The sequence below is a fragment of the Rhincodon typus genome, chromosome 13 (genome assembly GCF_021869965.1).
Source record: "Rhincodon typus isolate 14 chromosome 13, sRhiTyp1.1, whole genome shotgun sequence".
NCBI classification, from domain to species: domain Eukaryota; kingdom Metazoa; phylum Chordata; class Chondrichthyes; order Orectolobiformes; family Rhincodontidae; genus Rhincodon; species Rhincodon typus.
Window position 1 is genome coordinate 35,577,433 of NC_063344.1, and position 14,252 is coordinate 35,591,684.

Consider the following 14,252-nt stretch of genomic DNA (forward strand, 5'->3'; position numbering starts at 1 on the left):
AACAGATTTCATCCCTTATTTCACATCCTAGTCAGTTCCATCCAATAACTTATCGGTAAGGCACAAAATTTCCTTAGCTGCAACTCCTCCCACCTGGATTTGAGGAAGTCAAATTGTTAATCCAAATTCATTTAAACTGTGATTCCTCAGCTATACTGTGGAATCCCATTAGCAATTAACCATTTCCAGATGCCTCCTGTGTTTTTATTGTTCTCATGTATTTTTCAGTTACTAATGCCAGCAGATCTGACACTGGGCGATTAAAAAATCTGACTGAGATTCACAGAACTGGATCTGTGTTACATTAACACTGAGCATGAAAGTTCAGCAGATTATTTCTGCGATTTCTGTGCTCTTTTGACTGACCTATTGCTTCTACAGGATGGTTTCTCCGTGAAACTGCTGTGAAGGTAGAATAAAGCTTAACTTCCACTAAGGAAGTGGTTGATAGTCTTCCAGGGTTGCTGCAGAAGATTCAAGTGCAAATTGCATCAACTGCGTAATAGTTGATCAATTTGTTCAGAACTAAGAAGGACACTGGTGAGCTGACTGGGTAGCACGTACACTGTTATCCTGACATGTTAGTACATGTAGTTATCATAGCACCATTGCCATTCTACTGGATCAAGCTCAGCTCTTTTCATGAGAGTTCAGGAATTATATGGCAATGTTGAAGCCATTGGGCATGTGTAGCTCTTTCAGATTTTGTAATGCTAGGCTCTGAAAGGCAGAATTATCCTGTTAGAAGTCTGAGCTTCTCAATAACACACCAAAAGATGCATTGCTGTGGGTCTCCCTGAAGTTCTGATAGCGCTGACCACTTACTCCATTGTTAACTACATTATTTCTACATCCTGTAAGAAATCACTAATTGGGAAGGGGCTTTCAATGTCTTCACTTGCACGCTCTGCTGCAGGACTAGAATCCAATATTCCCTTCTGTCAGGTTACTTCATAAGTCATCAAATCCTCCTGCCTTTGTTTCAGTGTACTTGTGATCAGTATATCCCACTCTAGAACACTATGTAGGCTATTAACTGGTGCCTGCAATGGTATGGTTGAGTGATGCTTTATCTTTGTGCGCTTTGTTCACTTCTTGTTCTGATCCCTGAGGGCCCTGCTGAGCTTGTGGAGCTGCAATTCTTTTTTAAAGGTTTTCTTGGTTAAAAGAACATTTGGACTAGCCTCACAGAATTAAGACTAAAGATGTGAAGAAGTGCCATTTTGAAAGAACTGTATGATTGAAAATAATAAAAAATACCATTTGGGACTCCACACAGCAATTATCTGAAATCTCAACTTTAAAAACACAAATCTTTTATTGGTGAGATGTATTTGATTTATTCCTGGTATATGTAACTAGGAGAAGGAGAAGGAAGCTGTTTTATATTTTAAAAAGCGTCGCAATTTCCTCTGTCACACAACAATAATATCCCTCTAAGAGAAAAACATGAAAAATTAACAATTAAATTGTGATCTGTATTAGGCGATGAGTAATGATGAAGCATTTAATTTGATGATTCTAAGAGATGAGCTTTAAACCAGAAAGTATATACATTGCAAACACTACACACCTCTGGTCTCTATTATATAAAGAGGATGTAGAGGCAGTGCAGAAAGTGTGAAAAACAAGCGTCTAGAACCTAGACCCATCAAAATCTGAGCAAAGTGCTGCTGCTGTTTTCTCCAGAAAAGGGAAAACCGTGATCTGACTGACCAGAGGAAATTGGCAGAAAGGAGAAGATCCGGCCTATTTAGTCTGCCCAAAATAGCTTGAGGCTATGAAAGGCTTTAATAGGATGGACAATTACTTTTTTTTTCCTACTTGCTGGGGAGACAATACTAGAGACTATAAGTACAAGATAGTCGCAAATAAATTTAATAGTGAATTCAGAAGAAACCTTTTTTACACAGAGCAACATATGGAACTCACTATTGCAAAATGTAGTTGCAATGAGTAGTACAGATGCATTTAAGATGAGGTTGGATAAGCACATGAAGGAGAATGGAGTAGTAAGTTATGCTGATATAGTGAACTGAAGTGGGGTGGAAGGATTACATGCACCGCAGCTTATCATGGAATAGTTGGGCCAAATGGTCTGTTTATGTGTTGTACATTCTACGGAAGAAAATGTCACAGCTTAGCAGGTAATAATAAGGTTAAACAAAGATAGATGAATAACTCTTCAAATCAGTTACTCTTATCAAACTAAGTGTGCAGGGTAAAACTGCAGTGAGAGGGAAGCCTTGTGAATGTTGATGGCATTTAGTTTTGGATTGATGTGTGACAGAATATTTACACCCTGTTGGTTCTTGACAATGACCATATGCTAAAAGAAAAATCCCAACAGCTTTCTTCCTAAGTTTTACAGCACCACTAGTCAAGGCATCATCATCTCAGGCCTTCATGTCTGGAATCTGGAAAGCAAAAGATTCCCTGATTGAAACTGCTGAAAGGTAGATTGTTGAATCCTTTCTCCATAGCACAGCAGAGTAAAGATTTTTCTCTAGCAAAAGCTGATCATTCACACGATTAATTCTGTGAACGTAATCACTTTGTGGTTTGGCAGATCATCTATCTAACTTATCCTTCTTTCTTATAGGCTTAAATCTAGACAATTCTGAAATAAATGTTGGGATGTTTGGGACAGTAGCTTCTTCTCTCATTGCTCAAATATTTACACACTTGCAGCACTTTGAGGATAAGCCCATCTTCTGCCATTATCTGATTCTACTGGAAATGCTATGTATTTTAGCAACTGAATAATCCGAAATATATCCTGTACTTCTGCTCCCTGCATTGAAACAGGACCATGTTAACTGCAACGGATTGCAGGATTCTGATATATCATATCAATACCCAGCGATCCTACTGCCTATCTATCTGACTCCTAACATTCTAAGTCAATCTCGGAAACTGACACAAACCAGTTCTCAGCATTGGAAGGACTGTCAACACTGATAGTAATGTAAAGGGCACCAGTGAATTCAAAAGCTTTCCCTGAAATGAAGCATCATCCAAGATTCACCAGACCTGTCAGCAGTTGATAAACCTTGGAACAATAACTGTTCACAGCATACAACAGAAAGCTAATCTGGCCCCTGAACAGCACATCAAGCACCACCACTTAATAATTATGTCTACCTCTAACAAATAGCCGACTTGTCTTATTTTGTCTATTCTCAATTAAAACAGTGTAGGTTTCTCCTACTGAAACCTGACTTCTTATTTTAAAATATAATCTCATATATGAAGCCAGTTCAATTACAGGTATGAAAGTAAAAGAATAAGGGCACCTGGGAGTGATTACAAAGCAATAATGAGAATAAGAAGGATGTTGTATGACAACCTAAACCACAAGAGGATAGTGCCAGTGGTTTAAATGTGTCATCTGAGCCCTGGGTTGTATTACAGCCATGAAATCACTTCCTGATGTCTAAAATGGATTATAACAGTATTGTTTAAATTTTATGTCAAATAATGGACTCAAATTTGGTCTGCACTGTAAGGTTACAGTCTGATTTATGAATAAAGTTAACCTTCCAAATGGAGTGGATTAGTAAAATGACAACATCTATGGTAATATGTTGAATAGAATGTTCTCCCTGGAGATATTATGTTTTCACTTGTGCAAGCAAAGAAATTCCTGAATGCATGTAATTTGGGTGTAAAAGGTAAGAGACGAGTGCTTCTGCTGCCTCTATATGCATGGCTGTTTTCAACTGATGTTCAGGAATTGAAGTACATTAAGTGAGTTCCTGACCTCACAGTGGGCTACCTCAAGCAACATTCTCACAAAGAATAAAGGATTACTGTAATCGTTTAAATGGAGGATTTTTTCCCCTCTTTGGTGATTAATTACAGCCAACAAAACAAGTCAATGCCACAAGCATCAAAGGTAACTAGGTGAAATTGTCAACAACAGAGTACAAGAAAAACGTGTACAAAGATGACAGATTTTCGAGAAGCTGGTAAGATAAGGCCTGTGTAATAATTATCAAACCATATAGACTGCAAAGTGTTTCCTCAAAACCTGATACTTCTGTTTTCAGTGTTACCCCATCCAAAGAGTTCAAACTATCTTAGGGACCATAAACGTTTAGCATGCATGGCCATACTGAATCAAGGCAAGAATGTAACCTGCAACTTACAACTGAAAATGTTGTTATAGTGTTATTTTAAAGGAGTTTCTATGTGAACTGCTTCTTACCACCATTCTTCACTAAGGTGCCAATCTGCTATGATTGAACTTTACAACCCATGCTCATATTTCTTGTAGCTCTTACCTGGGTGGAAAGAAAAGTCAGTGACAAGTCAATGAACCCCATCATTCTTTGTGTGTGCTTTTATTTTCTTATCTATGTACAAGCACTCAGGTTTCAGAATGATGGACATTATAAAGAATGTACATGTTAATGAAGCAATCTAGGAACCTTGCAAAAGTATTGTGTACTGAATTATGTATATTTCAAATAGAAATTGGATAACTGAAAGGTCACTGGAAATATTAGCATCATTTCACATCTACAACATAATGAAACATATGTTCCAAGCTTAAGAAAAAAATGTCAATGCTCAGAGCATAAATAATTCAATAATGAGTTAGAAATAAACAGTTTGCACAGATTAGCTCCCAGAATAATGGAAATCCAAAATTTGATCTGCCTTAAAAGGACAGCAAAACCTCTGGATAATTTTGATAAATTTTACCTTTTGAATCAGAATGAAACTCCACTCTGCATAATCCTGCAACATAAATGGCCTCATAAGTTGCTGAATTTTCATCCTGATCCGTTTGTTTTTTTAATGCTATTTTTAATTCTTGTCCTGTGCTTCATCTCAGTTTGCAGAATTAAATAATCAAATTTGTCAGAGTGAACCCATGAGAATTTTTCAAATTACTTTTCCTATTGAGAAATATAATGAATGATTAAATTGGGGAAAGTGGATCTTGTAAACCTTCGATGCCATGAAGGGACTCTTCAATTACACAGGTGTTGAGTGAGATATTGTGATTCCTTGCTCAACTGTAATCTCAGAAATTGCCTCTCACACCTTTGTCAACCGCTTATGAATTTTGAGAATTCTTTTTTGTTTTATTTCAAGCTTGTAGAACTCAAAGACTATCAAATGAAAGACCACATTTTAATGCAATTTTACTCTCAACTCATTTTATAAGTGAGTTAGATTGTGGCATAGCCAGCTGATATCCCATCTTTGAACCTCCATAAACTCACCCATGACTAAGCAGCCTGTGTTCTAACTTACACCAATAAAATGGAGGCAACCACGTTGCAACTTCCATAGCTTTCTGATGTACTTTCCTCATTATTGTCTCTGGCTTCAAATTTCTTCAGTGTTGCTCCTGCATTAACTCTATAACTGTGTACAAAATTCAGTAGAATCTATGCATTCACAAGTAAATGTGTTTTCCATTGCAATTATGCCATATTTAGGGGCAGCACAGTAGCTGTTAGCACTGCTGTGTCACAGCACCAGGCACCCGGGGTCAATTTCACCCTCAGTGACTGTGTGGGGTTTGCACATTCTCCCTGTGTCTGTGTGGGTTTCCTCCGGGTGCTCCAGTTTCCTCCCACAGTCCAAAGATGTGCAGGTTAGGTAAATTAGCTATGCTAAATTGTGTATTGTGTCCAGACTAGGTAGATTAGCCATGGGAAATGGAGGGTTACAAGGGATAGGGTTTTGGGATCATGGCAGGATGCTCTTCGGAAGGTCGGTGTGGACTCATTGGGTAGAAAGCCCTGCTTCCGTACTGTAGGGATTCTATGATTCTATGATATATTAAACATAAATCTATCTATCATAACAATCTTATGCATATTTTTAGTAATTGTCTGCTAATATCATTAATAGTCTTTTATAAGATACATAGTGTGTAAATCAGAATTACAACAATACTACTGTAAAATTTCACCCTCCTCATGGACTCATCTGTAACACGTTGCTTTACATAGCAGAGGAAAAGGTCAGATATAAAGTATGAAGACAATAAAGCCGAGTTAAAACATGTTTAACAGGAAATATTGTAGGCAGGCGTCTGTAAGAAGAATAAAAGCATATGTGGCCTACAGTTTCAGAGAGTCAGGCTACACTGAAAGAATAGTTGATGATAGAGCAGAGGGAATAGGGATGAGGAACTGACTGCTATCTGAGGAATGGAAAGTGCACACGTGAGAGGTTGACTGATAGAAATTATTCAACTTTGTTGTCTGAAGTGATAGTGAAATTTGAGCATGAGAAGAATCTTAAAATCAGTTTGTTGTAGCAGGCAGTAGTGCAGATTATAGACAGCAGTAATGATGGAAATGAGTGCTGCTGAAAAGAAACACATTTTGTCAAAAGTTTTCATCTTGTACTCATTAGGACATCCATAAGCATATTAATGTGAAAAGGAAACATTATTTTATACTGTATAAGGTCAGAAGTCACACAACATGATGTTATAGTCCAATAGGTTTATTTGAAATCACAAACTTTCGGAGCACTGCTCCTCTGTCACTTCACCTGATGAAGTGCTCTGAAACCTTGTGATTTCAAATAACCTGTTGGACTACAACTTGGTGTCGTGTCAATTCCGACCTTTCCCACCGCAGTCCAAAACTGGCACCTCCACATCACAACTTATACTGTATGAGAAGAGAATCTTGATTGTTAGCAAATGAACTTTGTTTGGTCGAATCATTGCCATGGAGAATGTACCTGTTAGGTGATGACTGGCAGTTAAATGCTAGGTTGCTTATAGTTAAACCAGACAGGATGACTCTGATTCATCAAGGAATTGCCTTGAAGAATGAATCAGAGAATGATTGTTGCTTATTTTGTTATGTTGAAGTAGTTCCCATGTGGGTACATGTTCCTTTTTGTGTGTAAAGGACATGACCCAGTGTGTTAACATATGAAACACATGCATGTTTCACATGCTATGAATACTTGTTATGCGAAAAATTTTTCAATGAAGTCTTACCTTTAGTATATCTATGACAACATACTAGAATTTCAAGATATCCGGTTCATGTTTATGGAGTGGGCCCTCTTGAATTTGTGCAGTTTTGGTTGAAGTCAGTAGTTTTTCTTCTTTAACTCAAGGGAGGGAAGCAGGAGCATGGCTTGGAGTCTTGTGACCAGCAAGTGTGAATCAGTATAAGAGCTTGTGTGGAATGGGATTGGGAACAAGAAGGAGTCAGGTCAGAATGGCCTGGCATCCAGGGTGTGTTGAGAATAGTCAGTCGAGATTAGAAAATAAGGATCCTAAAAGACAGGGTCAGTACTATTCAAACACGTTGGAAAATCTAGACCAAGAGTTTTAGGCTGGGGCTGACACGTCCAAAACAGAGATGAGGAGGAATTAGTTCTCTCGAAGCAGCATTTATTGGTGGAATTCAATATCCCAGAGTGCAGTGGACACTGGGGCATTGTATGATTTTAAGGAGGAGATAGACAGATTACTAATTAGTAATGAGCTAAAGGATTATGGGGAGTGGACAGGAAAGTGGAGGTGAGGCTGAAGAGAGGTCAGCCATGATTGTATTAAATAGTGGAGCATGCTCAAAGGGCTGAATTGCCTACTCCTGTTCCTAGTTCAATGTTCCTGTATGTGCCCTCCTCAGGCTGTTGGCTGGTACGGTCATTATAAGGATTTGAGTTCGCCTACAACATTTCAATTATCCCTTGTGACTCTGATCTTAAGCAATGTCTTTGACAATGCACAAAAGGGAGGCCCACTGAGCATGCAAGTTCAACAGTTTGCCAACTAATGGTGAATACAACACTGGACACTTACATTTTCAATAACATGTTCAATTCAAAAAAACAGTGAACACCAAAACACAACACTATTCCTTCTTCAATAAAGAAAATATCCTTACTCCTGTGTAGCCATCAAAGGGTACCGACCAAGAAGAGTGACAATACTTTTAGCTCTCTGACTAAGCTGGTCTCTACAAATATCAACAATGCACCTATGAACAAAGTGTAATCAATGGAATGTGAAAACGTTTCAGATGAAATTTATATTTGAAAAACCCCCATGCTAATTTTATACTCTCAAGTCTTATGTCAGTAGGAATAGGGCAGAAATGTTATGGTCAATATACAGAGGCTCCATTCGACCAGGCGTTTCATTATTAGGCTATCCATAGATGCTGCATTGTCAGCCAAGAACAGATTTCAACAATGAAAAGATTCCTCCACTGCTAAACTGAAATGTCTCAACGAACACCACTGCTACTTTAAATTTTATTTATAATTGAATAAAAACAGAGAAAGTGGTTATCATGCAAGTTATCATTGTGATATTAACAAAATCCTTGCTTTATTGTCTATCTGAGTTTGATTACTCTGAAGGGAATTTAATATGTTTATAGTAGTTTTTGTCTAATATTTGTCAGCCAACATAGGTACTTCACGTTATCTGGCAGAGATTAAAAAAAAGATGTGTAGATGTTTAGACCTGAAACTGTGTCTGTGTCTGGGTCAGATTCATTTGGTGCCTAGCTCTGTGGCCAAAGCCTCAAATTGTGGATTCATCCAATATTGCCTGAGCTCAGTCTATCCATCTGAAGCTAATTAAGTATCTAGAATGAATGTGTGGTAACGTCTGTGATATTAGAAAGGAGTAACCATTTTCTAGATACAATATGATGTTTAGAAGGGCTTTTTTTGATATGATGAGGAGAATAGTCATATTTATAAAAACAAACTAAAGAATTGTGGATGCTGGAAATCAGAACAAAATCAGAAATTGCTGGAAACACTCATCAGGTCTTCACAATAATTCTGGGGAAGGGTCACTGGACCTGCAATGTTAACTCTGCTTTCTCTCCATAGATGCTGCCAGACCTGCTGAGTTTTTCCAGCAATTTCTGATTTTGTTTCAAGTTTGTAAAAACGGGAGAGAACATGAAATCAAGTGAGGTACAAAATTAATCAGATCTATCAAATGAATTTGATAAAAATTTCTCCCATTATTTCCTACTGAATGCTGTTAATGCACCTATACAATCTTAAATGAAGTAACCCATTGATTTATGATGGAGCCTTTGGTCTGAAAGAGTGTATATTGAATCAGCCTAATGTAGATGAGGAGAGTCTTATGGCAGGATATAGTGCTTGTCGGTAAACTGCTGTGCAAACACAAGTGTTTTTCTGTTCAGGTGCCAGTCTTACTTTTATTTACTCAGACCATGATCAAGTAAAGGAACGTTCTTGCTTATAAGGGTTGTGAGGTTTACCTACTGCCAAACCTGAGAAAAATATCAAGAGTGAAACTAGTGTTGCAGTTGGAAAATCAGACACCCCCACAATGGGAACCAGCATAGCATCCTGTCAACGCTAATGAAAAAGCAGCCCAAGTGTCCCAAAACATCCCCAATATAATAATGAAATCTAGTTTCTAATTTCATTTAATTACAGAGTCATTATAATCTTAAGTTTGCAATTTCTGTTTACCTTTCAAGTTCTATGTCAACTGTGTGGGCATGACAAGTGGTACAGGCTGTGGATCTAATCAAAAGCAATTAACTAACAAGGACAGGAAACAGGCACTTTGCCCTAGTCAAAATGATATTTGAATTCAGGCTGTGTTTTCATTACTTTCAATTGAAGATAAATGTTCGAATGTAAGGTTGTGACATTTTGTACAATTTTGTTACTTTGCGCTCAATCAAAATAAATAACAGCCTCTGTAAAGGAACTTTTCTTGAAAAAAACGTCAATTGGAACATATTTCAGGATCTTCTTTAATTATCTTGCTTCATTCCCTTCCAGATTTCCTCACCTCCTTCTTTTCTTAAAGTAAGGACTCCTTGGTTTCAAGTTGGATTCCACGCTTGAAAATGTATGAAGATACGAGAAGGGAAAAAATGCGCACTGAAAAAAAGGGCAGATTTAAAACTGTACCACCTCTTTTCAGTAACAGATATAAAGGCATGCAAAGACTCCTTTTTTGATGCAGCGTTTCAATATTGCTTGACAGTATCCCAGTAGGTTGGCACCTCACACTTTTCAGTAACTCACTAAATTATCTTTGACAGCATTCCCAGTTGCAGAAGAACAATTGCAGCATGTTCAGGCTAACATCACCAGCTGCAAGTTTCCCTCCAAGTCACACTGACTTGGAAAAATATTGGTGTTAGTTCATTGTTGCTGGATCAAAAATTTGGAAATTCTTATCTTCCATTAGCACTGCAGAAGTATTTACATCACAAGGTCTGCAGTGGCTCAAAGGTTTGCTACCATCTTCTCAAGTGTCTATGGGGAAGGACAATAGGTGTTGTCTTTGCAGTGATGCCCATATCTGATGAATGAGTAGAACATGTTTCATGACTCTCGCTCACTTTATCAAGCACCAGAAGAGTGATGCATACTCTGCAGCATGTAGAGCATTGTTTATGTTGCTGCTGTAACACATTGGGGTTTAGACTTTGCAGGTCTTGTACAGAAAGAAATACTTTTCTCTAAACAGTGTCAGATGTCTGAGTCTCTGCAAAGTCTCATCTAAAAGGAGGTCCATGAACACGATTTATGAGCAGTTATGGCTGGAGTACAGCATATTGTGGGTGTTATAGGTCCTAGGAGTTCAGAAATATGGATCCTTATATTACTGTTATGGAGACTGTGTGATTAGGTCCATAAAGAGCTTTCCTTATCTGACTTCAGAATGATTAAGCAACCCACTAGTTCTTTGATGTATTCATATATAGCAAAGTGGATGACACCACTGAGACGCCCTATAGTAGCCTGGAAGGAGCCAGAAGTATATAATAATGGGATGTGGTCATTTTAAGAGCCACAAACACCACAGTCTATGTGCGTGTTGTCTGTGGGCCTTCCTGAAGCAGATGGAACAGCTCCATAAAGTTGTTCCCTAAAAAGTTTCAGAATACCAAAGCAATTGTCTTTTTGCATTGCCTCAGCCTGTAGATGTGAAGAATGATACAGTATAGCGTCAGACAGCACATAATTGGTTCCATCTGACATGTCTTCACTGCTCATCCAGATTAGGTAAATCAATTGACAGGACAGCAGTAACAACACTACTCATTTTAATGAACTTCTGTCAGCAGAAACTCAGCTTTGTTTTAAAATAAAAGCAATTCCCTTCAGGATCTTAATGAGCAACAACTTTGCTATGCCAACTCAGATTAAATTTAGGAGTGCAGCAACAAAGCAAAATATGAAGTAATTTGGTGCACTCTGTATTTATGCACAACTACCTAATGAATACTTCATTCACAGTAGTGCATGTCATCCTTAACATTGGTTTAGCAATTTCAAAGCCAGAGGAAACCAACAATGAAACATGAGCAAATCAACCTTTCCAATGTTGCTGACCATTATTCCAAATTTCCCCGATTGCACTATCATGGCTGTATTCAGCATTTCCTAGCTTTATAAGTCTTTAACATTATTGCTTGGTGCCTAAATAGATTGATTGTACTTGAAGTTTCAGAATTAAAATTAAAGGCAAAGAATAACTCAAGAAGCAATTGTGTATTTCTTCAAGCTGATGTGCTAATTTGAATATTCAAGTATTAATTGAAACAGTATGGAAACATAAGTGACTGAATTCAGTAGCAACAGCTTTTACAAAGTATTACTGCTGTTTCACTGGATTTATAAATTGACTTTGCTGCAAAGTCTATTCATACCCAAATCTATTTACATTCCCATTTGTGCAAAAGTAGCTGACAGTATTGCAGATCAAAGGGACGTGGAGCAGATGTTTCCTGCTTCTATTCATCTGATAAAAAAAATCTATACATTATTAATTGCAGAGAAAACACTGAAACATCTAGGTTATGCTGACATAAATATGGGTGTGAAAAAAACTAATAGTCATCTTAACACATGTAGTTACTCTTATTTTCACAAAGCAAGGTCAATGTTATTGCTATGATAATAGAACATTACAGGCTGTCTTCAAATATCTTCTATTATTAAGCTTTTGTCAAAAGTACTTTTTTTTTAACTAAGTAAAGGAAATAGGTGAAATATATCAATACAAGTAGAATACACACCTATTGCATACTGATACAATCACTTCATAAATCCAGAAATAAAAAAACACCCAATCATACAAAAGCATTTCCTGAGAGGTCTGGGATAAACTGTAATCATTAATACAATTGTTCTCTAACTTGGAAATAATGGTTTTTGATGTACTAATGTGATACTACATAATTAAATCATTTGAGTTACTCCATGACAAACGATTGAGACAAATTTGATTTTAAAAAAAGGACACTTCACCTTCTGTACGTACATTTTAGCTCTGCTGATTTTGAAATGAGTGGCTTTTCCTTAAAACATCCAGCATCTATTCTATCGGACTTGTTAGAAAGGCATCAATAATAAGCCCTTTTTTGTTCAAATGCTGCAGCTGTGTTAATTATTCAAATGCAAATGGCATTGTCATTGTGTTTTCATAACTGTATTTTGTCAAGATACACAGAACATTTAGGTCAGCAAAGTTCTTAATTGATTTTGAGTCCAGAAATTTTTATTTTATAAAAGATAGGCCGGATTTTGCAGTAGGGGAAAAAAAGAGAGGCTCTTCTTAAATCCAAAGAAAGCTTCCCACAAAGATCTATTGATCTCTGTCATGTTGGAATCCCCAATTACAATATATATTTCATTCTGGCACCAGCTATGGAGGATTTCTGGCATCCAGGATGAGTGCATTATTAACTATCTTGAACAGCCAATCAGATCCAAAAAACTTTTAGAGACAGCAAATCAGGAAGTAAAAACACTAATTATCATTTAATTTTCAAACATATATCGCAGAGAAATAAAAGAACTGTTTCATACACAGACCCGTTCTGAGGAAGGGTCACCGGACCTGAAATGTTAACTCTTTTTTCCTTTACAGATGCTGCCAGACCTGCTGAGCTTTTCCAGCAACTTTGTTTTTGTTCCTGATTTACAGCATCCGCAGTTCTTTCGGTTTTTATCTCTTATTTCTGCATTTAGTTGTGCATTTGGAGATGGCAGAATTTTCTGTTAGTGTCACAGAGTTATGACAGCAAACATTGACAGTTTTACTGCTGTTATAATTCAAAATCCAGTCTAATCAATTGAAATTTTAAGGTCATAAATTGAATTCAGAATGTAGACACAATGAGGTATCTCCCTACATTTGAGCATTTTGATAGCAATAGGGCTGATGATGCATACTTGAGAAGAGCCAAATAAATTACAAATTCCTTTTACAGTTCACAAGCAATTTATAACTATTAATCATCAGTTCAGCAGTTCACATGATGACTCAGTATTGCATGAAGTGAGTTTGGGATGAAAGCCAGATAGAAAATAGCAATGCGACAAAATACACATGAAACTATATGTAAATTAGCAACTGAGATGAACACTCAATAAAGGCAGAGTTATTTATTAGGGCAGTTTATTTGTATACACTGCTGCATTCACTGAATGAGTTTAATTAGGGATCATTTCCAATGTTTCTGCTTTGGTGATAATCTGATTGCTCACCTGTTTGTATGATTTTCAATCCTCCAATTAGATTAAAATTCAGCAGGTTCTACAATTGGTGGGCAATCTATTTCACGAGGTTCTGCCAAGGCAATAAAGTTGAAAACTATTTTGTTAGTTTCTTCAGTGTTACGAGATGGAGCAGCTCTTAAGAGTGCATAATGTCTATTCTTGGTGTTGTAGCCAACTTCTTCCCAACAGATTAATTGACCACTTACAATATCTGCAGCTCAAGTCCTATTACTAGTTGGTTAATTGCAATTTTGTTGACATGCCAACTAAAGTACAGACAAGGGGGATTAATATGATTATGTTTAAATTTAAAGCACATGATAATCTTTAAATAAATGATGTAGTTATGCTTGACCTCTTTCTGGCATGATGGGATACTTGGTCCAAGACTGAAGTTTGAAATAACAGCATCCTGCAACAAATTGAGAAATGTAAATATGTGCTGTGAATTCTATTACTGAGAAATTCTTTTGGATAACTGAGTTTTTTTGCCTTGCAAATGGTTGAATAAAATCTTTACTTCTTTGGTCATACATACTCAAAAGAGGTCATTTTTCACCACAAAAATTGCCAACTATTGAAAGGTGGCTAGAACCTGAGCAGGGTGACTGTTCCCTCAGGACAATTCAGATTTAGGTGAGGTAGATGGGAGGGATAAAGTTGACAAGGTTTATGAGAATGTGTGCTGGGACTGCCTCAGTCCAGGATACCAATTGGAATGTTGACAT